Source organism: Coptis chinensis, chromosome 7, assembly GCF_015680905.1.
Source record: "Coptis chinensis isolate HL-2020 chromosome 7, ASM1568090v1, whole genome shotgun sequence".
In the NCBI taxonomy this organism is placed as follows: Eukaryota; Viridiplantae; Streptophyta; class Magnoliopsida; order Ranunculales; family Ranunculaceae; genus Coptis; species Coptis chinensis.
The window spans coordinates 67,258,868-67,268,891 of NC_141462.1; the positions used below are offsets into that span (position 1 = coordinate 67,258,868).

The 10,024-nt window shown below is 40.3% G+C and overlaps 1 non-coding gene across 1 annotated transcript; it reads right to left on the reverse strand.

Moving 5' to 3' along the window:
* Positions 1–3,250: 3,250 nt before the first annotated feature.
* On the reverse strand, positions 3,251–3,354 carry LOC147488482 (small nucleolar RNA R71). The gene has a single exon (XR_015203389.1). It is a non-coding gene; the product is annotated as a small nucleolar RNA R71 (small nucleolar RNA).
* Between the last annotated feature and the right edge of the window lie 6,670 nt (positions 3,355–10,024).

Sequence of the window (10,024 nt, forward strand, 5' to 3'; positions counted from 1 at the left end):
TGAAGCCCACGAAGGCAACTTTGTTTTAGGCCCACAAAGGCAACCAATTGTATCTTATTGGATTTGCCACATTTCAACCCGACTTGTGGGTCTTAGATAGATTAAACTTGTAACCTTAAGAAAATGCTCGAATGGTGGGTTGACACGCAAGACACCAAACACTTCATCAACCACACCACATCGCCTTAACCCCAAGGGTCGTGTACACACACCTTGGGCGGTACTTTCTAAACCTCCTCACTACAAAGTATAAGAGAATACTTGTATGTTACTAAGCATGCATGCATGATTGTGTGATTTCCAATTTAGTCTTGTCTTTAAATTTAACGCTAAGGCTAAACCCGAGCCCCTAAAGAACAAAAGTGGGATTAACTTAGAACGGACGTTGATTGCTTAAATTGATACACAGACTTAACTAAAACTTAAAATCAATCAAGCAGAGCCAATCTAGTCACGTCCATCAGGACAAACATCTAGGACGGACATGGAGAGTAGTGAGCTACCAGATTCCAGTGGACCAATCACCTTACTCACTCCCCTCCCTCATATTCACCGTGAGTGAGATTCTTGGTTGCACACTGATAAGAGCCCAAAACTGTAGTTTTAACCCTGTAACAGTCATACTTTTAGACCAATTATGTGAGTAATAATTAAGAGTTAACACTGATTACGTGTTTTATGTATTTCAGGCTTCAAAGTCCACTATGTGCAGAAATGTGCCACTTTAGCGAGATAAAGAAGCAAAGGTCGGTTGCTAAGGAGTTCTGTGATTAAAGGCCAAGATTGAAGAAGACAAAGCCTTTCTAAAGCCCGGTCAAAAGTTGAAAAGTCGACGCGGGCAGAAACAGCACACAAAGTTAGCAGAACTTCTGAAGCCCGTATCTTTGGACTCAGACCTCAGAATTGGACCTACCTTATGTCAAAACGACCGGCTCGGAAAAAGCTTTCCAATGGTCTAAGCCTTGACCCAATCAGAGGAGTAAAAGTGGACGAAAAGTCTGTTGAAGCCAACTGTAGCTGAATAGGCCTTTTGAATTTGAAAAGAATTGGGTTTTGAATCAGGCCCAAAACATGGCTCCAAGCCCATGCACGATTTTTGGATCTGAATGTATAAAAACAAAAGATTAGCTCTTTGTTAATGGTAGATAGGGTAGATAGTTAATGGTAGCTAGTTAGACCTAAAACTATAGATAATTATAGATCTAGTTTTCAGTAGATGAATTAAGTTTAGTTCCATTTCAATTCTTGTTTTAGATTAAACTCTTAGAATCATTATTCTTAATTAGTTTGATTAATAAATTAGATAGTTTGTCAATTTCGATTCTTGTCATTTACAATTGTGTAGATTTAATTTCCCTTATTACGTAGATAGCTAGACTTAGATTAGTTAGATTATTAATTTAGTATTTGAATCATTGTTTTATTATTCATTAGATTGATAAAATAGTGTTCTCCATAAGTTAGTTTCATTTCCATTAATTGTTTAATTTCAATTCGCAGATTTAAGTAATTGTCATTATTAGTTTAATTCAAATTATTGCATTAGTAGTTTTGAATTGGGTTTAAACAAGCAAAGTTTCAATCTTTATATCATGTCTTGTGTGAATTCCATTGGGAATGATAGCGTGATGATTCTCGGCTAAACCTCCATTGAGGGGGTTGAGAAACCTTGATGAAAGCTTGATTCCGATTATCGTAAAGTCGTTGTAATTTCCTTTCCACTCTAGAAATGATTAGTTCACCATGAGAATGGGTTTAATCGTTCAAATACTAGTTATGAATTGGTAGAAATGCCATGTGTAATTAGGGATTAGGAGTAACCATATTGTTCTATGAAGCAATTCAATTCGGATTACGATGATTCATCGTTAGTAGGATTAAGTCGAGTTAAGGTGGAATCAATCCCCCTTTAACTCCTTATCATAGAATCAACGTAGCATTCCCATAGTTGTTCTAATAGTCGACTAGTTGCATCTTGTGGGTAGTTGCATCGTAGTCTAGTTGCCACTTTGTAAATCTCTCATTAGACTTTAGAGTTAAGAATACTTATACGTAGAGAACACAGCATGCGGAAGGACTAGGAGTGGAACGAATCACTCTACTCCACTATATCTCATAGGATTGAGAGTAGAAATCTTTGATAAAATATATGCACATAATCTAGTTTTAGTTTACTTACGTTTTGAGTTTCATCGTTCATTTTGTAGGTAAACTATTCATTTTATCGTTTATCAAATGGCGCCGCTGCCATCTTAGTTTCACTTTCGCATTGTTTTCGTAGTGTAAGTACTTTTCTTAAAGTCCCATTTCACCCACCCACCCTTGTTTGATTCATACTGTGGTTGTCCGTTTCAGCATTGAAAACTTCCGAAAAAAAAAAAAAAAAAAAAAAAAACGACTCAAGTTATTGAAATCGAGCTCGACCCGCTACAAAAAGATCAGAATAATCGAAGCGACCGCCTAAAACACTGTAATTACAAGATTACACGGAGCGCGACCGCGCCCTAAGCTAGATTTTTCCGGATTTCTATAGTTTTGATTCGAACTTTGATTTTTCAAGTTTTTCAGTGTTCTAACTTGTTATATACACTGAACACGCGTAAACAAGACACCATTCATAAGAGAAGCAATGACGCAATCAAGTATTCCTTTCTCCCACACCTCGCATCTCCTGTTAGAGGTTTATACTAGTATATCAGAATTGTTTGGAGTGTTGATGTGTTTAGCTAAATTTGGTCTTAGCCTTGTATGAGATTAAGGTCTGGTCGAACAAAAACACCAAACGTAATCACACAACAACGTCAACAAACAATTCTATCTAGTATACCACCCACTCCACCTCTAGCTACTATTTCACACACACCACCTGACACAATGCCCGACGAAGGAGAGACTCCTCTCTCGGACTTTTATAAAGCCTTGAGCGATAACCTAAAATCTTGCATCGTTCTAGCAGACCCTGTGGGGGATTTCCGAATCCCCCCAAATATTTTTAATTTGTTACCTGTTTTTCATGGATTAGACCATGAAAAACCTTATCAAGACACGTCGTAGGATTGAACAAGTCCTAACAACATTCCACCATCCTACGGTTGGTGCGGAACAAATTAAACTAAGGGTATTTCCTTTCACCTTAGCCAATAAGGCGGCGTCTTGGTTAATTGCCCAAGCGCCTAATTCTGTGGACTCGTGGGCTAAACTTGTTCAGCTGTTTATGGAACATTTTTACCCACCCCTAAAGATGGATGAGATGCTTTCCAAGATTCATTTTTTTCGACAAAATCCTCATGAATCATTTTCAGAGGCTTGGAATCGTTTCACCGATCTCCTTATAGAGTGTCCACATCATAACTTAGCGAAAGACACATTAGTTCGTGCCTTTTTCAAAGGACTTCTACACCACTATAAAGAAGTCCTAGACATAATGAATGGGGGTAGTTTCTTAAGCAAAGGAGCCTCGGAGGCTTATAAATTTTAGAGGATCAAACTAAGTTTAAATAACAACTTGGGCGGTAGTGCCGATATCCCTCCGGCTCCGCTAGTTCTTCTAATACGTTAAGGCCGCCGGTATGTTTGAAATTAAACACGATCCCGAGCTTAAAACTCTAATCGAATCACTCACTAAAAGGTATAGGCCATTTTCGTTCAACAAAAGCCTATCCCCCGTCATGAACGTAAATTCAAATCCATGTAGTTTCATTTGGAGCCCCGAGCATCCCGACTCCCATCGTCCTATAGCCTATGAACAGGCTTGTTCCATTAATAGTGAACCTAACGCCCCTTGGAGACAAAATCCCAACTTCGGTTGGAGAAATAACCAACACGCCACACCTCCGTGGTACAATAATCAATATGTTAGGCCAACGCACGGTTTTAACCAAGTTCCACCACGCCAAGGGAGTGGTCGGGGTAATTTTAATAATTATAACAACCAAGTGGAACCTCGACAAGGTCAAGCACAAAGTCAAGGTAGTTATAATAATTATAATGCTAATAGAGGTATCGTTAGGTAAATAATAATTATCAAAATCCACCCATAAATAATAATTCGTGAAATAGTTCAAATCCACACCACCCGTGACTACTACACCCACACAACCGGATCGTCTTGACATCTTCATACAAGTGAGCCAAAACTTTTCCAAACCATGGCTCAATCTAACCAACAGCTTCTACAATCCGTTAATAATTTAACCCAACATTTGGCTCAAGATAAAGCCCAACCCAAAGGTGTGTTTCCGTGTAACTAAATACCTAATCCTAAAAACAACAAACATAGCCTTTGAGGTAACCGATAATACTAGTAATGAATATGAAAATGTAGGTGAGCTAAAGGCCATCACCACTCTCCGGGCAGCAGAGTGGTTGATAACAAAGTAACTATGCCTATAGTTACCCCACCAAGATAACCCTACACCGCTATTTTACTAGATACCGAAATAGAAACCGAAAAGCCTACCACCGTAGAGGTACCGGTTACAACACAACCTAAGAAACGAAAAGCCACGGTTAAACATCCGGTGATACCATTGCTAAATATAGCGAAACCACCATTTCCACAAAAATTAGCCGTGTTAACTAGGGATACTAATTATGAGGAGATTAGGGGCGTTTTCAAGAATCTAACTATAAATCTTCCTTTCCTCGAAGCTATTAAAAGCTACCACACCATACTAAGTTTCTTAAGGAGTTGTGTACTACTAGGCGAAGACAAATATACCAAAAGACACCTTTTAACAGAACAATTCCCAACTCTATCCGAACATAATGGAATTGTTAAGTACAAGGACCTCGGTCGATCCCCATTGCATAATGCACCTTAGGAGATTCTTATCGACGACGGCGTTATTAGACACGGGGGCTAGTGTTAACTTACTCCTATTTTATTTGTATAGACAAATAGGTCTAGGCGAGATGCAACCCACTAAAATGACGTTGTAATTAGTCGATCGGTCTATTAAGTATCCTAAAGGTGTCGTCGAAAATGTTATAGTAAAAGTTCGGGATTTTTACTATCCGGCTGATTTTGTCATCCTCGATACAGAAGTTACTAACGACTCTGTCGATCATCTTAGGGCGCCCTTTCCGGCAACCGCCAACGCGCTCATTAATTGTCGCGATGGTTCGATGTCCATGTCTTTTGGCCATCTTGTCGTTGAAGTAAATGTTTTAAAACAAAGACACATTTACCGATTCATCTATGGATGGATGGAGAGGTTAGCATGATCGAGAGCTTTGCTCGAGATTACTTCAACAACACACGTTCCACGATAATCATATGCCCAAATTTCTTTCCTTTGGAAGTTCAGGACTCAACATTTTCATCCCTACACTAGTCGATACACATATTACGGATGAGGATGACATAAATGACTTTCTCAAAGAGATAGAGGACTATCATAGTAACGTGGATATGACCAATCTATATGAGGAATTTGATGAGTTTCTAGAAAGCGGTGATGATTCACCCTATCAAGAACTACTTTGCACAACAGTCACCTCGACTCCCTCCTTCCACCCTTTCAAAGGAATCTCGAAGTTTGCACTTTCGATCCTTTTGTTTCTTACGTGATTCATAATTTTTTAAATCCACCTAGTAAACAAATACTTCAGAAGAACCAAACAATTGACACCTTCATTTTCAGACTTGAAACAGTCCCTACCTACACCATGAATGAGTTTTGTGCTAAACCCACATCCTCATTGTTTACATGCTTTCTTTCTACAACTTATCCATATCCACCATATTCTCCACAACCATTCACTTTTCCACACTTATTCACTAGAACACCCTCTCGTTCAAAAATGAAAAAGAAGGTGCACGCTAGGTTATGTTATAGGGTTATCCGACTTCGTTTTCATTTCACTAGGTTGCGTCATAGAAAATCTTGGTGCTTGATTGTGTTTGGATATGTTTTCTGTGATATTTATTTATGGAATGATCCACAATTATTTTGGTTGTTGATATATGATAAACTGCATGTTCATACATATGTTAGATAAAGTCTCGAGTATCTGAATATAAATGCCTCAATTTGTTGTGTTTGGTGCATTCCTTCCATTTCCAGATATTGGTGAGTGCACCATTAAGGTAACCGGGCCCTCCCTATAGAGTGTGTGGCTGTAAGTACCGGATCCTAAGTCCACATTTAACATAATTCATATTTTCCACTCTTGCATGTTTTCTCGAATTTTTGAGTCATGTTTCTCTATGGGGTGAATTATGTCTTTTCTGTTTATTGTTTTTCATTATAAAAGTAAAAATTTCTATATATATATATATATTAAAGGATAAACATAGTAATCTAGGAAGTCTCGGGAATCTGACTTTAAAAGACCTCCATCGCTAAAAACAAATTTTCTAAGCTTTGTTGTAAAAAATTTGTTTGGAAAGGGGGTGTTCGATGTTTCCGATCCTAGAATGTTTTATGTCCCATTAGAGTTGCTTAGGCCGTTTAATTGTATTTCGATCCGGGTTGACATAATCATGAATTTAGAGTTGATCGTTAAGATAACGCGTCGCCATGCACGCACTTCGAGACATTTTCCACTATCTTATATGTCATCCACGGTCGGAATAGAGTGTTTTATGGATCATTAGATTGGAAATTCTCTCCTGATCATTTCAATATCTCATTCACAAAAATCGGACCCGTAACGGCGGCAATTTTGATTTGAAGTTTGAAAAAATCAAAAAATTCAAAAATTTCGATTGGGCTTGGGCCCAACCCGCTTCACCCACCGGCAACCAAGACCCGCCCTTACCTTTGCCCAACAATGCGTTCATCTTCTCAAACCGCCATTAACGCCCACCAAAGCTCCAAAAACCTAAAAAAAATAAAAATAAAAAGAAAACCAAATTAACCCACGCCCATAGTTCAAATCTACTTCAAATCTAATCTAAAAGCTTTCCACCACCACCTCCACCAAATTAAATAACAAAAAACCAACGAAAATTTCAAATTTTGAGCTAGCTGGCTAGCCGGCGCCACCACCACAGTTTGTTTCAGTTCGTCGATTCAAATTCCAACACCACATCCCATTTAAACCCCCACTACATTCCAAACACTAAAATGGCTCAACAACGTCGAATTTTGCCGGAGCAAGCTTTTATTGGCGACCACTTCGCGCCGTTTTACGGTGATGAAATGATAAGTAGAGACTGGAATAGCTTGTGGTACTCGACTGAAGCCTTTTACCATGAAGACTTAGTCCGATGGTTTTACAACACGAAGGAGGTGGAGGGGACAAGAATTTTGTTATGGTGGCAAAGAGGAGGAAGGAAGTAACTCTTTGGGTTGTTGGTCGAGATTCTAGGCATTCCGCCTAGAATCCATCCGATGTCACGTTGCAGGAGTCCCAATACAATGGGGTAGAGCCATTGATGAACGCGGACGATTATCGAAGGAACTACAATGCGAGATCGCGATTGTGTTCGCCGAGCATCCCTCGAGAACCAACTAGCTCGGCCGCATTTCGATTGGATTGGTCCGGAACGCCCTGGGCAAGGAGAAGGTCGGCCGACATCGATCCGAACTGCCTCCACATTTTATGGATACTCCATGAGCAGAAGTACGAAGTTTTGTATCTTGGAGTTTTGCTTAGCATGATTAGGGGAGTAGGAAAGTCTGTTGCACCTCTCCCCTGTGTTGATAACCAAGATCATCTTTGAAGTTGAGAGCAGTACCAAAGGCGTCGATAGGTCTTACATCACCCTACACCGAAATCCTCGCATCTATAAGGAGTGTGTCCAACGAGTTTGGAGGTTGCCTGAGGATAGGGTAGAGGACGAGGAGGATGGTGGAAATGAGAATGACGAGGAGGATGGGGGAAATGAGAATGCCTCGGAGGATGAGGAGGACTTGACTTGTTTTGATGCGGATGCCCTGGAGCGGTATTGGTCTGATGCAGAACGCATGGCCGTAATTCATCGTGGCACGCGTTCACTCAACACTATCTGCGAAGACCTCCGGACTCGACATGCTACTATCCATCATAACTTCGAGATCTGATCCCAGCGGGAGGACGAGCGGTGGGAACAGATGAGGGCCGAGCTAGAAGCTCAGCCCGATTCGGGCCGACATGCTTGCACGATTCCCACCTCACGGGATTCTCCTTCCGAGGACACACCATCGAGGCACGATCGTCGTCGCCGAAAGACGAATGGTGCTGGCCCATCGGGAGCTCAGGAGCCATCTCCGGACCGTGTGCCCTCCGCTACCAGTACCGGAGTGGTTAGGGATAGTATCGTTTGATGTTTCTATTTTTATTTGTAGTTTCATTATTGCCATTTATTTTAATGTAAGTTTTATTACTGTAATTTGAATTTTGTAGTGAAATGTACTTCGAATGAAAATTTTAATAAAATAAGGTTATTTTCATTATGCGTGGTTGTTTAATATTGATCCCACCTTCCCAAATTGTTTGGGGGTGGTGTTATCTATTCCAGCATGATTTTTATATGACCCTCGTCTTAGAATTTATTGCGGAGTCAAGGTGAAAATATGCCCATTTAGGCATATCTATGAATAAATATCATGGTAGGATGAAATATCGATTAAATAGGTAGATTCTATCATTAATTCAACCTAAAAGATACTAGGTTTGTTTTAGAATCAAGAAAAATGAGTTGTTTCCGTTTTCGGGTTTGGAAATCTTGGTATTTCCGGAAACTGCCGTAAAAACCTTTTGGCAACTTCCCGATCCGTTTTAGCAACTTAAAACCTATATAAACTTCATACATTCTACACTCACAACTCACACTACACCTAACCTCCATCACTCACCTTTCACTCCCCACGATTCCCCGTTTCGTCTCAATTTCGAAGTTTCAAAGACTCCTCCGGCCGCTCCCAAGAGGAGCGCTTTTCGCGCTCGCGCAATTTTTAAGATTTTTTTGTCGAGCGCTTTTCAAGGGCAAGGTGAGCGCGACCCGAGCTCAAACACTGGAATTCCAAAATCTTTGAAGCGCCGTGCGGCGAAAGCAGAGAGCCTTTTCACCGACTCCGTGGACCAGAAAAATTCCAGTTTTTCTACGGGGTGTTCCCGGATCATTCACAGCTATTTTAGAGCATAATTTTGAGATGACATCTCCTACATTGATACCGGAACAGTCTTTAGAAGATTTGTTCTAAAGCATTACTTACGGTGCTTGGTTGGTTTTGGGTTTATCACATATGTAGGTGGGAATCGCTTTTATGGTAAGACCCGATGCACTTTATTCTCCAACACTAGCATCTTATTTTTTACGATAACTGCATTTTCTTTGAAAGACCGGATGGAGAACAAGTGTTCTCCATCAACATTGATAATGAACCAATGGAAATTATCGTGTTCTTTCCTAGCATTTGTTCTTGGACTTGCTATGCCCATTTGAAATACAAGACCCATGGTGCTATTGGGTAGATAATATGTATGTCTACACTTATGAGTTTTGCATGAGTCCTATGGGGCAGACATTTTCCGTATCGAGGACCAAGGGGACTATAACGTCGCCTTTGGTAGCATGTCCATGAACATAGGAACTGTTATGTTTTGGATCATGCTAAACATTTTAGGGGAATGGCGTTTTTCTTCTGTTAATGATGCCACTTGCAGCGTCTTTCCTTGCTTTACCACGGGACGTATGTGTCATGACCTTCCCCGAACCTTGATGTCTAGTTTAGCTCGATCCCATAGCATGAGGCATAAGTACCTTCTTATGCCCGCTCTAATTTCCGTATTATGCTATGTTTCTTTCCTATTTTTGTACACGTTTTCACGGATTGGATTACGATTATTAATCGTATGACCCACCAATAGTATTATTCGATCTTTCCGTGCAATGACTTGACAAGGGTGGAGGATACAACCTCATCAGGTTGCACCCTACACCCCGTCAGACCAAGTGGCTCTTAATAGGTTAGCAATAATAGATGATAAATGGCGGGAAGCCTGGCAAATTATCATGGCATGGCAAGACGGGAAGGAACCTCACTTCTTTATGGAAGAAGAGGATGAGGAAGATGATGAGTAATGCGGGAGA